Genomic DNA, 17,930 nt, shown 5'->3' on the forward strand with positions numbered 1-17,930 from the left:
TACCTGGGGGCATTACTACAGAGGGGCACCTACTGGGGCAAACTACTGGAGGGCATTACTACAGAGGGGCACCTACTGGGGGCAAACTACTGGGGAGCATTACTACTGGGGGCATCTACTGGGGGCAAACTACTGGGGGGCATTACTACAGAGGGGCACCTACTGGGGGCAAACTACTGGGGGGCATTACTACAGAGGGGCACCTACCAGGGGGCAAGCTACTGGGGAGCATTGCTACTGGGGGGCATCTACTAGGGCAAACTACTGGGGGGCACTACTACAGAGGGGCACCTTCTGGGGGCAAACTACTGGGGGGCATTACTACAGAGGGGCACCTACTGGGGGGCTTTACTACTGGGGGCATCCACTGGGGGCAAACTACTGGGGGGCATCTACTGGGGGCAAACTACTGGGGGACATTACTACTGGGAGGCATCTACTGGGGCAAACTACTGGGGGCATCTACTGGGGGACATTACTACTGGGAGACATTACTACTGGGGGGCATCTACTGGGGGCAAACTACTGTGGGGCATCTACTGGGGGGCAAACTACTGGGGGCAAGCTACAAGGGGGCAAACTACTGGGGCAAGCTACAAGGGGGCAAACTACAAGGGGGCAAGCTACTGAGGGCAAACTTCAAGGGGGCAAACTACAGGAGGGCATTACTACTGGGGGCATAACTACAGGGGCATTACTACTGGGGGCATAAGTACAGGGGCAATACTACTTGGGGGCATTACTACTGGAGGGCTAAACTACTGGGGGCATAACTACAGGGGCTAAACTACTGGGGGAATTACTACTTGGAGGTATTACTACTGGGGGCATTACTACTGGGGGCTAAACTGCAAGGGGGCATAACTACAGGGGCTAAATTACTGGGGGCATAACTACAGGGGCTAAACTACAAGGGGGCAAACTACAGGGGGGCATTACTACTGGGGGCATTACTACTGGTGGCTAAACTGCAAGGGGCAAACTACCGGGGCTAAACTACTGGGGGCATTACCACCGGGAGGCTAAACTAAAGGGGGGGGGGTAAACTACTGGGGTCATAACTGCAGGGGCATCACTACTGGGGGCAAAACTACTGGGGCTAAACGACTGGGGGCATTACTACAGGCAACATTACTACTGGTGACAATACTACACAGGGGCATCACTCCTGGGGACATAAGGGGCACTACTATTGTGGGCATTGCATAAGGGGCAACACTACTATGGGCTCTATATAAGGGGCACTACCACTGTGGTCACTACCAGTACAGTGGACATTGCATAAGGAGCACTACTACTGTGGGCATTATATAAGGGGCGCTACTGCTGTGGGCATTATGTGTATTATGGGGTGCTACTACTGTGGGTATTATTACTTTTGTGTGACCATGCCCCTTTCTTTTTGAGACCACGCCCCTTTTTGCGGCAATACCTTTATTACATGGGCACTGTGGGGAGATGGTGAGTTCCACCACCTGTCTAGGACCACTTTAAGCACTGGTCACGCAGATGATCTGATGCTGTATTTTCAGTCGCAGCAGCAGATCACAGAAGCCAGTAGGAGACCCTCATTCAAAAATGTTACATTTATTATTGGATTCTCAAAAAGTTTATATAAAATCCAACTTTGTACATGCATGAGATGCAGCTTTCCTGATCTGATGGTTTCCCAGAATGCACTGGGAACGCTCAAAAGGGAGGGCCGGAGCATTGCTGCCTCTGTGACACAGAGCAGCACTACATCCTCCCGCTGTGGTAACACTGTATACTTTGGCACACGGCAGCCACCATGTATGTAAAGTGGCGGATTGTACAGTAATGTGCTAAACTCTTCCTGATGATTTAGAATGTGCGTTGTACTTTGTTGTTACAGGATGTCTTGTCACAGCTATTTGTATGTAAGCAGTAGGGTCCCTTTACATAGTACAATAATGAGTAACAGGCTAATGGAGCAAGGCTGACAGCAAAAAGATAAGGTGACAGGACGCAGGCCTGGGAAACAGGCCACATTGTAGTAAGTAGCCCATGAGGTCAGAAGTGTTTATATGACGGGGTTAAAAAACTCAGTGTGGCTATCTGTTCCTAAATGTACTTAGAAGAAGAGTAAATTAACTCTTTTAGATCCAGAGATGTCCCAGATTCCTTTCACACTTTTATTCAGTGGATTATACAGTAAAACCTGGTTTTGTTATAGCAAATCAGCCTTGTAAAAACAGGATGTGGGCACTTACCTTTCTGGAAGAGGGACATACAGCTTTATATATGTGCGGGTGCCCATCGCAGGCCTATTTATACGTCTGGAATTTAGGCTAACTCTTGTTTTTGCTACAAGTGTGACAGGGATCTCAGTCACGACCCTGGGGTAAATTTACTAAGGTGGGAGATTTTTAGAACTGGTGATGTTGCCCATGGCAACCAATCAGATTCTACTTACCATTTATCTAGCTGCTTCTAGCAGATAATAGATATAGTCTGATTGGTTGCTATGGGCAACATCACCAGTTCTAAAAATCTCCCACCTTAGTAAATTTACCCTCCTGTGTCCATAAAAGAGATGTCACTACAGAATGTGCTGTCTCTACAGGTTGGGATTGTGTGTGACCGGCGGTTACAATACCGATGACGGGATCCCGGCAGTTGGATGGCTGGCAGGGGGCGAGTGCAACAAAGCTCCTTGCGGGCTCGGTGGCTCGCTGCACTCGCCACAGGTTCTATTCCCACTCCATGGGTGTCGTAGACACTCACGAGTGGGAATAGTCCCTGTTGGTCGGCATGCCGACCGGCAGGATTTTCAGATGCTGGGATCCCGGCGTCAGCATAAACGCATTCTGTCTCTACTTACTGTCCTCTGTTTTATTCCTGAAGAACAAGGGTCTCATTCTATAGGGCATATGTATTTGAGTTTGCCGGAGGTGCGGGATGCCGGCCGATCTATGACGTTTTTTAACGTGGCAATCAATTACAAGGCAAAACCATTCCTTGAAAATTGTTGGTGCTTTAAAAATATGTCCAAGATCGGCCGGCATCCTGCGCCTCCGGCAAACTCAGGCCCTAATACATATGCCCTTATAACTGTATTATTACGCTAGGTATACACTAACATTCTGGCATTATTGGGGCCAATCAGCTGATAATACCTGATAACTGGATATTGTGTTTGCAGGAGTGTTGGAGTGTTTGAAGCAAACAAATGGCTTCCAATGCTCCTGCAATGCTCAGATCAGGGGAAGGAGACAGCGGGGTCAATTTACTAAAGCTTCTAAAACAGAGAATTGGTGATGTTGCCCATAGCAACCAATCAGATGCTATCAATCATTTTCTACAAGGCAATAGAGAAATGATAGACAGCATCTCTGTTTTCAGAAGCTTTAGTAAATTTACCCCAGCGTGTGTTGCAACACTATATCATTCCTTTCCTTCTAATCTCTTTCTAGAGAAGAATAGAAAGAACACACTGAAGAACACATTGCTCCCCTATCCGATATTCACTCTGTCAGATCAGAGGTGTTACCTGGTCAGCGGCACCTGTCAGGTAGTGTGTTCCTAGCTTTACTCGTTGACATGTACTAAGCAGTGAAAAGAGTGGAGAAGTGAACCAGTTGCCCATGGCAACCAATCAGCATTGAAGTAACATTTCTAATTTGTATACTATAAAATTATACAGAGCAGCTGATTGGTTGCCATGGGCAACTTCTCCACTGGCTCACTTCCCCCGCTCTTATCACTGCTTAGTAAATGTCCCCCAAAGACATTGATTTGGTGCTAATTTAGACCTAGGAGCAATACCAGGTAAGGTACAAATTTTCATTTTGCCAAACCATACTGCGATGCAAGAGGCCCAAGTGCAATGGAAATTCTGCCAGATATTGCTTGTATTTTCATTACAGATGTGTGTTTTTTTCTCCAGAAATCCGAATCCACCAAATTTTGTGGATCCAAACAGAACCAAAACCCGGTCTGGATCCCTTGAGGATATACGATCCATACCAAGTCACGGTTTTAATTACCTCGCTGTACGGATTTCGAAGTTTAAATCCAGGTTTCAGATGATAGATTGCAAAATTTACATGGTCTTAACTGTTTTTATACATTTTATCAATATTATTGATTTTTTTTCCCAATTTAAACCAAACCGAAATCCGAATCTGAACCAAAACAAAATGAGGAATCAGAACCAAAACCTAAACACAGCGGTCCCTGCACACCTCTAGTTTTAATACTACGGTTTACATTTGTGCTAGGACATGTCTTCTTCCTAACTGTAAATGTGTCTGCACAATTTAAATCTGCGCCTCCCACAGCGCGACATGGTTTTGTCATGAGCCAAAATTGCACCTTAGAATTACATACACTCCTGACTCTATGGGTACTGGCTTTTCTATCATGGGTGCAATATGTGCGGTGTACACGGGCCCCTGGGTCCAGGGTGGCCCACACCGCACCCATATTTTCATACTCACCTGTCCGAAGTCCACCGCCGGGTGCTGCAGCCATCAAGGCCAAAGAACACATCAAAAATGGCAGCCGCGCATGCGCAGTTAAATTTTTGTCTCCAAAACGTGGCGGGCGCCATGTTTCGGGAGACCTGCGCATGCGCAGTAGGCTCCAGCATATTGCCGGAGCCTACAGCGCCGTGGAGAGGAGGGGGCCCACCTGGAGTGTGCATATGGGCCCCCTCCTCTCTTTAGACGCCCCTGTCTATGGGGCCTATGTATCAAGCTTGGTTTCTATCAAATTATGTAGAAACTGAAGTTTCTGGATAATTTTATGGTTTGTGGCTATGTACTAATAGCATAACGCAGGAGATTTCACAGAAATCTCTTGCAGAATGCTAATTAGCAGTACAGATTGCAGTCCCCATTATTATCAGTGGTGACCACCATCTGACCACTATGTACTACATCCTGAAAAGCTACGTTTTTCAGAGCTTGGTCACATTAGTTTACACTATCTTTAAATGGTGTAAACTCATTTTAGCCTACGGAGGCATAGTAGAGAGACCCCACTGCTGCAGCCTCCGTTCGGCGCCGTCAACGATCACGGAAACTGACACTGTGAATTGAGGTAAATTTTAGCAATGCTTTTTTTTTACTGACAGTAGGCATTTCACATATTTATTACTAAGAGGGTGATGCATCAAAACTTTGAGTGAAATAACGTGGAGAGAGGTAAAGTACCAGCCAACACGCTCCTAACTGTCATTTTTCAAAAACAGCCTGCAACGTGGCAGTTAGGAGCTGATTGGTTGCCACTTTATCTACGTAAACTTTTTCTCTCTCCATTAGTAATCTCCCCCTATTAGTATATTTACTAATGACTGATAATGATGTGTTTGGGAGATACTGTATAGAACCCAGACTTCTAATTCACTTTTATTTGGCGTTCTAAGTACACAGGAAAACTGCATAAAAAAATCACAATGACAGGTGGAATTTAGGCCAAATCTAATAATAAAAAATAAAAATAAAGTTATTGATAAGATGACCAATATATGTTATACCATGACTTGTCATTAATTAGTTATTGTGAGTGAGCTATTTTTATAGCCTTAAATAAGAATAAAGCACTTACTGTGAAGATGATTTATAGGAGTAGGTCCCAGGCAGAACCAGTGCCACCCAGCGATGCCCAATCCGCGCTGTAGGGCTGTGATCTCAAAGTGGGAGCTGTAGACACTCTCTGTGTTTATTTAGGATTGAGGGCTCGGGATAGGCGGCTATTCCAGATAATCCTGAGCCAGCCCTCTCTCTGTAAACAGGAATGTGAATGGATTCAGTGCCTGCATGACAGTAACAAGCTGCATTATCTCTCAGGTCTCACATTCCGCCTCTTCTTGAAAAATCCTCATCTGTCTTCATCCCCCCCCCTCTATAGTTACATATCTTTTCTACATGTCTTTAATTCTGAAAGTTGTACTCAGCGCTTCTTATGAGAGGAGGGGGCCTGTGTGCAGAGTCTGAGTGCAGCCCACCGTGCACTGGCGCATGCTGTGTAGAGCCTACTGCATATGTACATGTCTCCGGTAAAATAGTGTCGGTGCCATTTTCCTAGAGATTTCTTCAGCAGATTCTGGTTGCAGGATGTGTGGTGTGGACCACCCTGAACCAAACACCCTACAGCCATTATAGATACACCAATGGTTGTACTGTACACTATTCCCTTTCACAACACCAGGGACGTGCGGTGAGCTAAATGGCTCAGGAGGCACTGGCTAGCACCAGAGCCAGATTTACACACAGTGGGGTAAATTTACTAAGATGGGAGTTCTATTTAAGATGGGATGTTACCCATAGCAACCAATCAGATTCCAGGTATTATCTTCTAGAAGGTGCTAGACAAATGAGAAGTAGAATCTGATTGTTTGCTATGGGCAACATCCCATCTTCAATAGAACTCCCATCTTAGTAAATTTACCCCAATGTATGAGCCAAAGGGTACATGTGGGCATTATACACAGGTGCTGCACTATAAACTCCTGGAAATTTGGAGAGTTTTGATCAGAGATGTTCGGAAAAGATAGGGAGGTGATAGGCACTGCCTCACCTGCCATAGACTATTTACTCCAGAGTTTGGGCTATAAAAATGATTAGAATAATACAAAGAAGATATTTCAAACATATTCTTTGTATTTTTAATATACTTTATGAAGTCAAAACTCTAGTGTACATGTTAGTATGCCGGGAAAGACTCTGCCTCACTTGCCTCACACCTATATAAAAGTATTACAGTACATACATGAACCCATCCACCCTTTTTTTTTGTCTCTCAACAAATGTAACTGACTATGGGGTAGATGTACTGTATAAAACCTTGCAGAGAGATAAAGTGGAGAGAGATGAAGTACCAGCCATTCAGCTCCTAACTGCCATTTTATAGGCTGTGCTTGAAAAACGACAGTTAAGAGCTGATTGAGTGGTACTTTGGGGCATATGTATCAAATCTTGGAGAGAGACAAAGTAGAAAAAGATAAATGGTACTCTGGGGCATATGTATTAAAACTTGGAGAGAGACAAAGTAGAAAAACATAAAGTACCAACCAATCAGCTCCTAATCGCCATGTTACAGGCAGTGTTTGAAAGCTAAGCTAATTGAGCATCTGCCACACTATATATGTCTGTTGTGAGAGGCAGAGAGGTTCCTGCATTAGGAGGAGGTGCAGGCCCTGACATGCCATATGGAGCATTATGGGGTTGCTCCAAGGTAGGTAGCTCTTAGCTTAGATATAGTTAAGTAAGGAGCCATTAACATGTGGCTCCTTGCTGGTTCATCATAGACCCAGATTGGGGTAATGGAGGTGTGAGGTGTGGTGCCTCTGGACTGGCTGAGCTGGATGGCTTAAGTGTGGCATACCTTTACATTCTATTAACACTTTTCACACACTAATTTCTTTAACACTATTTCTCCATTTTAATTACATCTTATTTTTGTATCACCTTAATAGCTTCGGCTTCCTAACACTAATTTATTAACACTATAGTTTTTTCACTGGTATGCTGCCCTGGGCACACCCTGCACCTAGATATAGCGCTAGGGACCCCAAATATACAGAGACGTCTTGATGCGGCTTTGGGGCTTATTCATACATTTGCGCAAATATATGTAACCGAGATCTCTGAATTCTAATATTGTGTGGGATTTACATCTGGTTACTGTTATCATTCAGGGTGCTGGGGTAAACAAAATGCCTTTTTTTTTCTTGCTCAGAAATACACCTCCCTTTCAAGCACCTGAATGATATCACTAAGCTAATTGAGCATCTGCCACACTATAAGTGTTTGAAAAATGTCAGAAACTGATTGGCTGGTACTTTATCTCTCCCCAAGCTTTGATACATATGCCACTTTATTTCTATCCTCTTTATCACTCTCCAAGGTTTGATACATCTTCCCCAATGGGAGGATTAGGATGCGGGTAAGGGACGGTTAGGTTTAGGCTGTGGGAAGGGGTGGGGGTAGGTTTATGCACCACCAGGGAAGGCTAGGGTTAGCCTGTGGGGAGGGAGGGTTAGGGGGTAAGGGTGCGTTTAGCTGCTTTGCGATGCCAGTGTTGGTCATATGACTGCTGGCATGCCATCAGCCGGGATATCGTATGTATACCATTGTCAGTGCTGGTGCTAGACCTTGTAGCGCACAGGGGCAAACGTTTAGTTTGGCGGTCCGCCCCACTAAGATTAGAGACAGTGCGTCCCAAAGGCGCACGGCAAAACTAGGGTCATGGCGTCATGGGAATGGGCGTGGTTGCATAATAGTACCAATTCACATAACACCACACAGTAGTCCTCTTATTCACATTGGAGAAGATGTATTAAGCTTGGATAAGGTATAAGTAAGTGATAAAGCAGTGACAAGTGGAAGGTGATAATGCACTAGCCTATCAGCTCCTAACTGTCAGTTTACATATTGGAGCTGATTGGCTGGTGCATTATCACCTTGCACTTATCACTCCTTTATCACTTCTCCAGGCTTAATACATATGCCCCATTATGCCATGTTAGAGCCCCTTACACACATTACACCACAGTAGAGCAGACCCCTTATACACATCCTGCCAGGTAGAGACCCTTATACAACACAGGAAAAACAAAAACACAGGACAAAAGAAACCAAATTGATTCATGCCCTTTACATTATTTTTAATTTTTCCTCCTTATAGTAATGCCCCTTATACATTATGGCCACTAGGTGAGGATCTGTGCTATGGGGGTCATTCTGACCCGATCAACTCTGCAGTTTATCGTAGTGGTGTGATCGGGTCAGAACTGCGCATGCGCCGGCGCATGCCAGACGGCCGCTGTGCAATGCTTTTGCACTTCTGCGGGGTGGCCGCACTGACATGCGGGGCGGGATAGCCCGGTGCTGGGCGTCCCCCCGCATGTCTATGGTCATGATCGTAGCCCTGCAAAATTTTGCAGGGCTATGATCAAACACAGAGCAGGGGATATATGTATGTACTATATGTATGTGTGTGTATATATATATATATATATATATCTCGGGATATGGTCTCTAAGTCGACAGTAACTAGGTCGACAATGTCTAGGTCGACCACTATTGGTCGACAGTAACTAGGTCGACAGGGTGTCTTGGTCAACAGGATCTTTAGGTTGACATGTTTTAGGTCGACAGGTCAAAAGGTCGACATGAGTTTTTCACCATTTTTTTCTTTTTTTGAACTTTTTCATACTTAACGATCCACGTGGACTATGATTTAAACGGTAATCTGTGTCGAGCGAAGTGGTAGCGGAGCGGTAGCGGAGCGAAGGCACCATGCCCGAAGCATGGTGAGCGAAGCAAGCCATGCGAGGGGACGCATTGCACTAATTGGGGTTCCCGGTCACTCTACGAAGAAAGCGGCACCAAAATAACATAAAAAACTCATGACGACCTTTTGACCTGTCGACCTAGAACATGTCGACCTAAAGACCCTGTCGACCTAGACACCCTGTCGACCTAGTTACTGTCAACCAATAGTGGTCGACCTAGACATTGTCAACCTAGTTACTGTCGACCTTCAATACCACACCCATATATTTCACATGTAATAAATTGCAATGTACCCGGCACTCCACAGATGTGCAAAGCTTGGTTTGATGCCCTCACAAAATAGATACTATATCAACTTATATAAATACTTATCAACGTTTCAAACTGTAATAGTTTGTCATCAAGAAAATATACATTTCTCCAACGCCTGACCTCACTCACAATAGATACAGCTTGCTGCAGGTGCACAGTGAAGATAAATGTGTAAAACTTCAATCAGGAAGAACACGGCACTCAGAAGACTTTTAAAGCAGATAAAGTGTACTCAACACAACGAGGGTCATTCCGAGTTGATCGTAGCTGTGCTAAATTTAGCACAGCTATGATCAGGCACTCAGACATGCAGGGGGATGCCCAGCACAGGGCTAGTCTGCCCTGGATGTCAGTGCCACCCCCACCCCCCCAGAAATACAAAAGCATCGCACAGCGGCGATGCTTTTGCATTTCACGAGTAACTCCCGGCCAGCCGCTGGAGCTCCTCTTCGCTACCCGGGTCGCAGCAGCTGCGTGTGACTTCATGGAGCCGCCCAACGGTCCGGCCACGCCTGCGTCGGCCGGACCGCTCCCCCTCTTTCCCAGCAACCGCCTCTTTCCCAGGGACCGCCTCTGCCTGTCAATCAGGCAGAGGCAATCGCTACAGTACAACGGCCTTCGGCCGTCCATCATGCGCCGGCGCACTGCGGTACCGGCGCATGTGCAGATCCGACCCGATCGCTGCACTGCGATAAACTGCAGCGAGCGATCGGGTTGGAATGACCCCCACTGTGTCAAGTCAAATGTTTTCGGGGTCATAGCCCTTTCCTCAGGACCATGTACAAGCAGTAACAATATACAGGTGGAAAAGAAACATCCTAAATATCTCCCATATCTCCCAGATAAAGGAGGATATCTAATAAAACATAACTATCTCATAAAAGCTGGAAAATGTGATATTTATGTTTTCTGGAGGTGGAGATAAATATCTTCTCTCCAGTGGCAGTTGCAGCACAGTCCATCATTCAAACAGGGGAGTCACACCAACTGCCAGTGAGTCCAGAACAGCAATATCTGTCAGTGTTTGGGGTGCAGTTGATGTGGCTCCCCTATTAAGATTGTGGACTGCTCTGCAACTGCCACTGGAGAGAAGATATTTATCTCCATCTCCAAAGAACATAAATATCAAATTTTCTAGATTTTATGAGCTCATTATGTTTTCTTAAATATCCCCTGAACTCACCTGCGTCTGAGCAGCTAATTAGGGCGCCACACCTCTGGCTGTCCATGATCTCACACTTCTGGTTTCTGCAGGCCTGGTTACCATGAATACAGCAAGCACAAATCTCCTGCGTTCCACAGCCCAGATTAACTGTGTTCCAGAAGGTTATGATCACGGCACATGCACAGGGGGCTGTATCCCAAGTAGCGCCATCCGCACAGGGGATAAAGGACCAAACTACAAACAGTATAAACATTAAAAACAAATAAGATAGCAGTCTATGAGAAATACTATACAACTTGTACAATACATATTTGCAGCAGTACACATTACAACAGTAATATATAGAGGTTGAGTATCCCTTATCCAAAATTTCAAAGAAAAATCATTTTTGGTTCCCCTACTGAGATAATGACACATATACATATATATTATATATCTATATAATATATCTATATATACACATAATATATAATGTATATGTCATTACCTCAGTAGGGCACCCAAAAATGTGGGATTTAGAATTTTGGATAAGGGATACTCGACCTGTGTGTGTATATATATATATATATATATATATATACACATATGTGTGTGTGTGTCTAATATATATATATATATATATATATCTTTGAAAAGGGAATATATTGCATTTATCCTGCTAAAATCCAACTTATCCTTACCTATGAACATGTTATTAGTTATTTCTCTCTGTGCATACTAAATTTCCATTGCTTTTCTCTCTTTTTGCTAAATTCATTAGATGCTAAATAAATTCATGCAAGACAATAGGTATATATGAGTATTTACCAGTAAAACCCAGGACTGTCCGTGGTGCTGGAGATGAGTAGAACTGAGTAAGGTCTACAGTGGTAGAAGACAGTGCGGTGCCCATGCAGACAGGACTTTGTACTGGTTGCAGAAAGATTTCTATATTTCTGTGTGCAAAAAATAAAAAATGTCCTAACTTTCATATGTTCCACAGGAATTCAAAGTTTTCTTTCCAGAAATTCAACCCAAGGTTTGGCTCTACAATAATATATTATGGGGAGAAGCCAAACCCTGCATATTGCAGCATTTCAAGCAGAAAGGTTTTTTGTTTTTTTGAATGTGCCTGTCCTCATAATGCTCTTTTCAGAAGATGAATATTTCCACTGATTACCTGCCAAAAAAGACTTATTTATGTTCTGCCGTTTGCAAATCAGAAAGGGAAGTTATGCCTATAAACTAAAGATGCCTACTGATCCGTGTTTTGGTTTTCGGTCTGTATTTATTTTGTGTTTAGTTAGTTACTTAAGTTTTCAAAATTACCCTCATGTGTTTATGTTTTGGATCTGTATTTATTTATTTTAAGTGCTAAAAGCAGCTAAAATCATGTAATTTGTGCCTGGTTTTGTACCTACAGTATTATTAACCTCAATAACTTTTTTTTCCAGCAATTTTCAGTAAGTTTTGTCCACCCTACTAGCCCATACTATTGTTTTCCCCAATGGCCAAAGGATGCAGCGAGCTGGCTGGTTACTAAGTGACAGAGCAGCGGCACAAACACACGGCAGTTTATAGCACATTTATCAAACATTGGCCCTCATTCCGAGTTGTTCGCTCGCAAGCTGCTTTTAGCAGCATTGCACACGCTAAGCCGCCGCCTACTGGGAGTGAATCTTAGCTTAGCAAAATTGCGAACGAAAGATTCTCAAAATTGCGAATAGAAATTTCTAAGCAGTTTCTGAGTAGCTCGAGACTTACTCTGCCACTGCGATCAGTTCAGTCAGTTTCGTTCCTGGTTTGACGTCACAAACACACCCAGCGTTCGCCCGGACACTCCCCCGTTTCTCCAGGCACTCCCACGTTTTTCGCAAAAACGGCAGCGTTTTTTCACACACTCCCATAAAACGGCCAATTTCCGCCCAGAAACACCCACTTCCTGTCAATCACACAACGATCACCAGAACGAAGAAAAAAACCTTGTAATGCCGTGAGTAAAATACCAAACTTCTTAGCAAATTTACTTGGCGCAGTCGCAGTGCGAACATTGTGCATGCGCAGTTTGCGGAAAATCGCTGCAATGCGATGAAAAAGAACGAGCGAACAACTCGGAATGAGGGCCCATGGCACATAGCAGTGGCAGAAAAGGAAAGTGGTGCAAGATAGAATTGTCCTTGGGTCCTCCCACCCACCATTATGTTGGATATTAAAAAGGAAATGCACAGTTTACCAAACCAATCACTTCAGCGACAGGACTGCCACTTGGGAGCTATGGGCTATTTGCACCAGTAGGGCAGAATTGATGTATTATTTTCTGCCCTGGCAGTCTAGTGTGTGCTTTCCATCTGACATCCTGTGTGAAATGGCTCCTGTATTACTGCGGGAGGCAATTATATCAAATCCAAAGCACGCGAGATCTGATGCCAGTAAATTGCCGTTTTGCCTCATTTTGGAAAACAAGCCTGTCGAGAAAACTGGAGCCACGACTCGGATTCACTTTCAAACCAGACGTGTGGGTGGGCATGGTTTTCTGAAAACTGAACCCGCACATCTGTACTATAAATGTAAAAGAGCGACAGTGTCAAATTAGCGGAGGCAAAAATTAAATATTGCACTGCACCATGGTACTTTTTCTTTACTGCCTATAGTTTGCTTTTCTTGTGCCCGCATGGCATTATACTTATGGGTCAAATGCCACCTTCTTACGCATTAGCTGAGAAGCTGGATAGAATTATAAAGAAAACCCTCCCATTATAATGACAGTCTTTCTTCTCTCTGCTACATGTGAAGGCCAAGAAGTACATTTTAATGTTAAGTTTTCTTTTAGTCTGGCCTGGTGAGTTATTACAGCAGAGGGCTCTGACAAAGTGTCCTATGAAATGCATTAGGGCGGAGTCTGCTGACGTCACCCCCCACCGGTGTTGCAGACTGCACGAGTGACGGTGCGAGTGATCCTACTTTTGCGGCCCTGGTTCAGAGACTGACAGCAGGGTGAGGAATCCATACTGTGATGATCCTTGTATGGCCTGCACCAGGATCATCAGATAGTAGTCACCCCTAAGCCACGCAGGCCCGTAACCCAGGAAATGTGTATTTGTAAATGTAGCCCAGTGACTAAAGGACCTATATGTATTTAGGTCATTGTCCCTCTTTTTATATGGTTGTGACTCTCAGGGAATATCTTTCTAGCCCTGATTTGCTCCCTACACAATGCCTATGAAATGTATATGTGTGATTGTATTGTATTACACTAATTGGGGTAAGTGCTTGTTGTCAGGTGGGTGCCCAGCCAGGTAAACTGTCTAGGACATCTGGCTATGTGATGTACAGGAAGTGCAGGGCTGGCCCCCCTCTATCACAGCCCCCCTTTACAGGAAGCGTCACTCAGCTGAAGAGGCTGTGACATCACAAATGACTACACAGGGTTAAGATCGACTCAGGTTATGGCCTCAGGGCAGCCAACCTTCTTATCTCCATAATTAGTGCCTTTTGTTCTGGATGGCATTCCAATAGACTTAGTGACTCCAAAGCCACAGGGGGTCCCCTGGTATCCCTGGACACTTTTAAATATTAGGATTGAAAATCCCTCCAATCAGGGCACCCTGCCACATCACCATGTGAGCAAAGCAGCATGGGAGGTTTCAAAAGGGCCTGCAGAGAGATTGGAGGGGAGATTTTGACTAGAGGACGAGGCTGTTGCCAGGAGTCGAGAGATCCTGTCAGCTCGTTTGTGTGGAGACCTAGCTTTGCGGAGAGGGTCCAGTATACGCAGTTAAGCGTTTGGTCCATCGGGAGCTGTCCCAGGTGTGTGACTGGTGGGCCAGCTGGAGCTGGGTGACTAGTCAGCACGCCCTACCTCTGCAGGGTAAAGGACCATCAGGCCATGCGGCCGGGATCAGCAAGACAGACATCATCGCCCCTTCCAGGAACCAATATCCGCCAGGAGTCGCCAAACGCGAGTATTCCCTGAGGTGGCTAGTGACTGTGTAGGGGCAGGAGTTGTTGCTTTTGTGTGGTTCTTTCTCTGATATAATCTTAACTGTAATTGTTATTATTGCTACCTGTAAATAATGTATAAAGTGTGGTTACGGATTTTCCTGTATAATTAGTGTGTATGAAAATAAAGGTGCGTTTTGTACCTTGTTATTGTGTACTTACTATGTGATTCCCGACCCATACCGGGCACTGGGGTAACCGCACTGAGCTGTAAAGGACAGCCTTTCTGAAGGCTGCTCCCATAATAAGTGCACATAAGCCCAGTGTCCTCACACATACGGCCAGAGAAGCGGTGTTCCGGCACATGCCTGGTGGATTGTTTTGAATCATGTGTTAACCATTCCACACAGATTACCAGTTGGTACGGACATAATCTACATGCTTTTCTAATGTGTTTTGCTAAATACAACTTTTATTAAAATACTTATATGCACTATGGCGCATATAATTAGCTTTTTTAATAGATCTATCTATCTATCTATCTATCTATCTATCTATCTATCTATCTATCTATCTATCTATCTATCTATCATCTGGACATGAAATTCTATATTTGTCGACTTTATTTTGCATTGTACGACAGTCTGTTGTAGGTTGTTGTCAGGTGGATGACTGTATTGTCTGTGACACATGCCACGAGCGCCCGGGTTGTCTATAGCGGTGGTCTCCACTCATTTATCTGTATGCCTGTTCCCTTCCCTAAGGTGGGCAGGCATTCGGCGCAGTTATTTTAATACACAACCAGCACATTTCTCTATCTATAGGAGCAGAGCCGGCCCTAACTAATATGATGTCCTAGGCAAGATTTTTGGCTGGTGCCCCCTAGCACCGCTGCTAGTTCTGCAGGAGATGCCTGGCATGAGTCAGCTGGCAGCTCTGCTAACGTCGGGTGCCTTTGTTTATGAAAATGCATTTTATTTGCAATACTTTGTGGCTAGGATGCACAAGCAGCTTCTGCTGATTAAAATGATATGCAGCATGCCTATATTCTGTGTGCGACTGCGGCTGTATCTGCATATGAAATGCTACATTACAGTGATTTCCAGGAATACACTGCCATGTAGCATTTCGTATGCAGATATAGCCGCAGTCACACACAGAATATAGGCATGCCGCATATCATTTTAATCAGCAGAAGCTGATGGTGCCCCTAAGCATACCAAATGCCCTAGGCATTTGCCTAGTTTGCCTATGCCTAAGGCCGGCTCTGTATAGGAGCAGGTGCGAATCTCTCTACCACATTTATGTGTGTGGTCATGTGACAACTAATGTGTAACTTGGTGCCAATTCCAACCCAATCTCCAATTTATACCCCAGTCTGACCAAGCTCAAGTTATGTAGTGTCTTCAGTTGCAATAAATGGACTCCATTCAGCCCCTTCTGTTTTAGCTGCATACTCCAGTACTCCAGTTGTCTCGACTGCTCCAGCCACAACATATATCTAGTAACACAAAGTTTAATGGTGATCCAAAGGCCAGTTGCGGGTTTCTCGAATAATGCTCCATTGAATTTGAGCTCCAAACAAACAATTTTCCATCAGAAAAGCTAAGGTGGCCTACATCAATTTTTTTTATGCCTGAAGAAGCACCAGCATGGGAAGTTTGGGAACAAAATGATCCATTACTGCATAATTGTGCTGAAATTCTTGACACTCTTCCTAAGATATTTGACAAGTCTCCAGTGTTATTAGCTGCATCTGCCCTTCTCATCTTAAGCAGTAGTCACATACTGCAGGGCAATATACAGCACAATTTAGGACACTTGGCTCAGAATTACATTACAATAATGAGGCATTTGTCGCCGGCTTTTGGCATGGTCTAGCAGAATGAGTAAAAAATAAACTGGATTCCATATTGCTTGACATGAAATGAAAGACTTTTGTATTTGTGTACATAATGTGTTGTCCCTCTGCGGGTGAACTTTTTGAACTGTATTTCTCCTTCAGGGTTCACAGTAGTATCCACAGGATATACATTGGGTTGTAGGTGGCATCAGATCATCGAGCACCAAAAGGTTAAAGCTTTTGGGGCTCCCAGCATGCCTCGGTCCAGCCTTTCTATAACCCCGCCTCCTGGCCTAGGGAATTCAGTTTTTTGGCAAAGTCACTCCAGCAACTTCCCACCAGTGTCACAACAACAGCTACCTTCGTGTAAACACTGGTGTTACAGAGGGCGCCAGCTGAATGTACTAGCAGAGTAATTCTGATGATACCCGGCTGCGGCTGGAGCATGGGGAGAAGGTAAGGCATCTATATCCAGTTAACTGATTAAGACATGTGTAACGCAGCCTTACTGTCTCAAGGGAGACTACCAGATGGTTGCTGATTCGGTTGTCCATGGGTGCACCAGCGCTAGACCTCAGGGATCATAGGTGCTGGAGATTAATGAGACCGCGATCCCTGGGGGGATGTCAGCAGTAGGAAGTAAGGTGCTCCCCCGGTCACCCCTCCTGCCAGTTCATGACCAGTTTCCTATGAATTTCCCGCCATGAACTGCATTACCCGCTTCCATTTGAGATGCATTGAATATAAGTACAAGGTGGTGCATTGTAGTCACTATGCGGTGGGGTTCACTGGTGCATCTGTTACTGATAGCCGTTTTTCATCGGCATAATTGAATATGGAAGTGGGGTTCTGGTCTCCCTGTATCCCGCTCTCCAGAGGCAGGTGATACAGCACTGATTTCCTTTCTACCTCTGTGGTGTTGCAAGTTGAATAAGTGCCATATGCAAATAAGAATCTGTGTACATATATTTCTGTATTATTCACTGAGCGTCTAAATACACTATTCTCCCTGTATCCCACTCCCTGGAGCTAGGTAATACAGTATTGTGTTTCCTACCTACCTTAGGGAATTGCGTAGTTGAAAATGTCATCATTTTGCTTTTGTATTCTCATGCATTGTATGTGATTGTTATGCTAGTGCTGCGGTCTGACAGTAAAACCCTTTTTTTTCTATCAGTCTCTCTTTCTATCCCTTTCTTGTTTCAATACCCTCAATGCTGGTGCCAGCAGGGTAGGTTCTGATTGCACTTCACTTAAAATATACATAAGTGAATACTGTCACATTTGGAGAACGAATTGACAGAATAGGAGAGGAGTGGGTTAAACCTCAGCTAGTCTGGGGGCAGGACGGTAAGGCATTATGGGAGTATTATTGTTAGCCAATAGGAATGAATGTTGGGGGTAGGTGAAATGGGTTCTTAAGCCTGAG

General features: G+C 44.7%; 1 protein-coding gene across 3 annotated transcripts in view; it reads right to left on the bottom strand.

The window, feature by feature from the left end:
* The window catches only part of ANGPTL6 (angiopoietin like 6), an 88,623-nt gene extending 76,949 nt beyond the window's left edge, over positions 1 to 11,674 (bottom strand). Inside the window, exons 1-2 of one of the 3 annotated variants that reach the window (XM_063931490.1) lie at positions 11,548 to 11,674; positions 5,572 to 5,748 (exon numbers count right to left, since the gene is read on the bottom strand). The gene's annotated coding sequence lies outside the window, so the exon portion shown is untranslated. Of the gene's footprint in view, positions 1 to 5,571; positions 5,780 to 11,547 lie in introns of all 3 variants that reach the window. The other 2 variants (XM_063931491.1, XM_063931492.1) reach the window with 2 other exon arrangements.
* Between the last annotated feature and the right edge of the window lie 6,256 nt (positions 11,675 to 17,930).

The sequence above is a fragment of the Pseudophryne corroboree genome, chromosome 6, assembly GCF_028390025.1.
Source record: "Pseudophryne corroboree isolate aPseCor3 chromosome 6, aPseCor3.hap2, whole genome shotgun sequence".
In the NCBI taxonomy this organism is placed as follows: Eukaryota; Metazoa; Chordata; class Amphibia; order Anura; family Myobatrachidae; genus Pseudophryne; species Pseudophryne corroboree.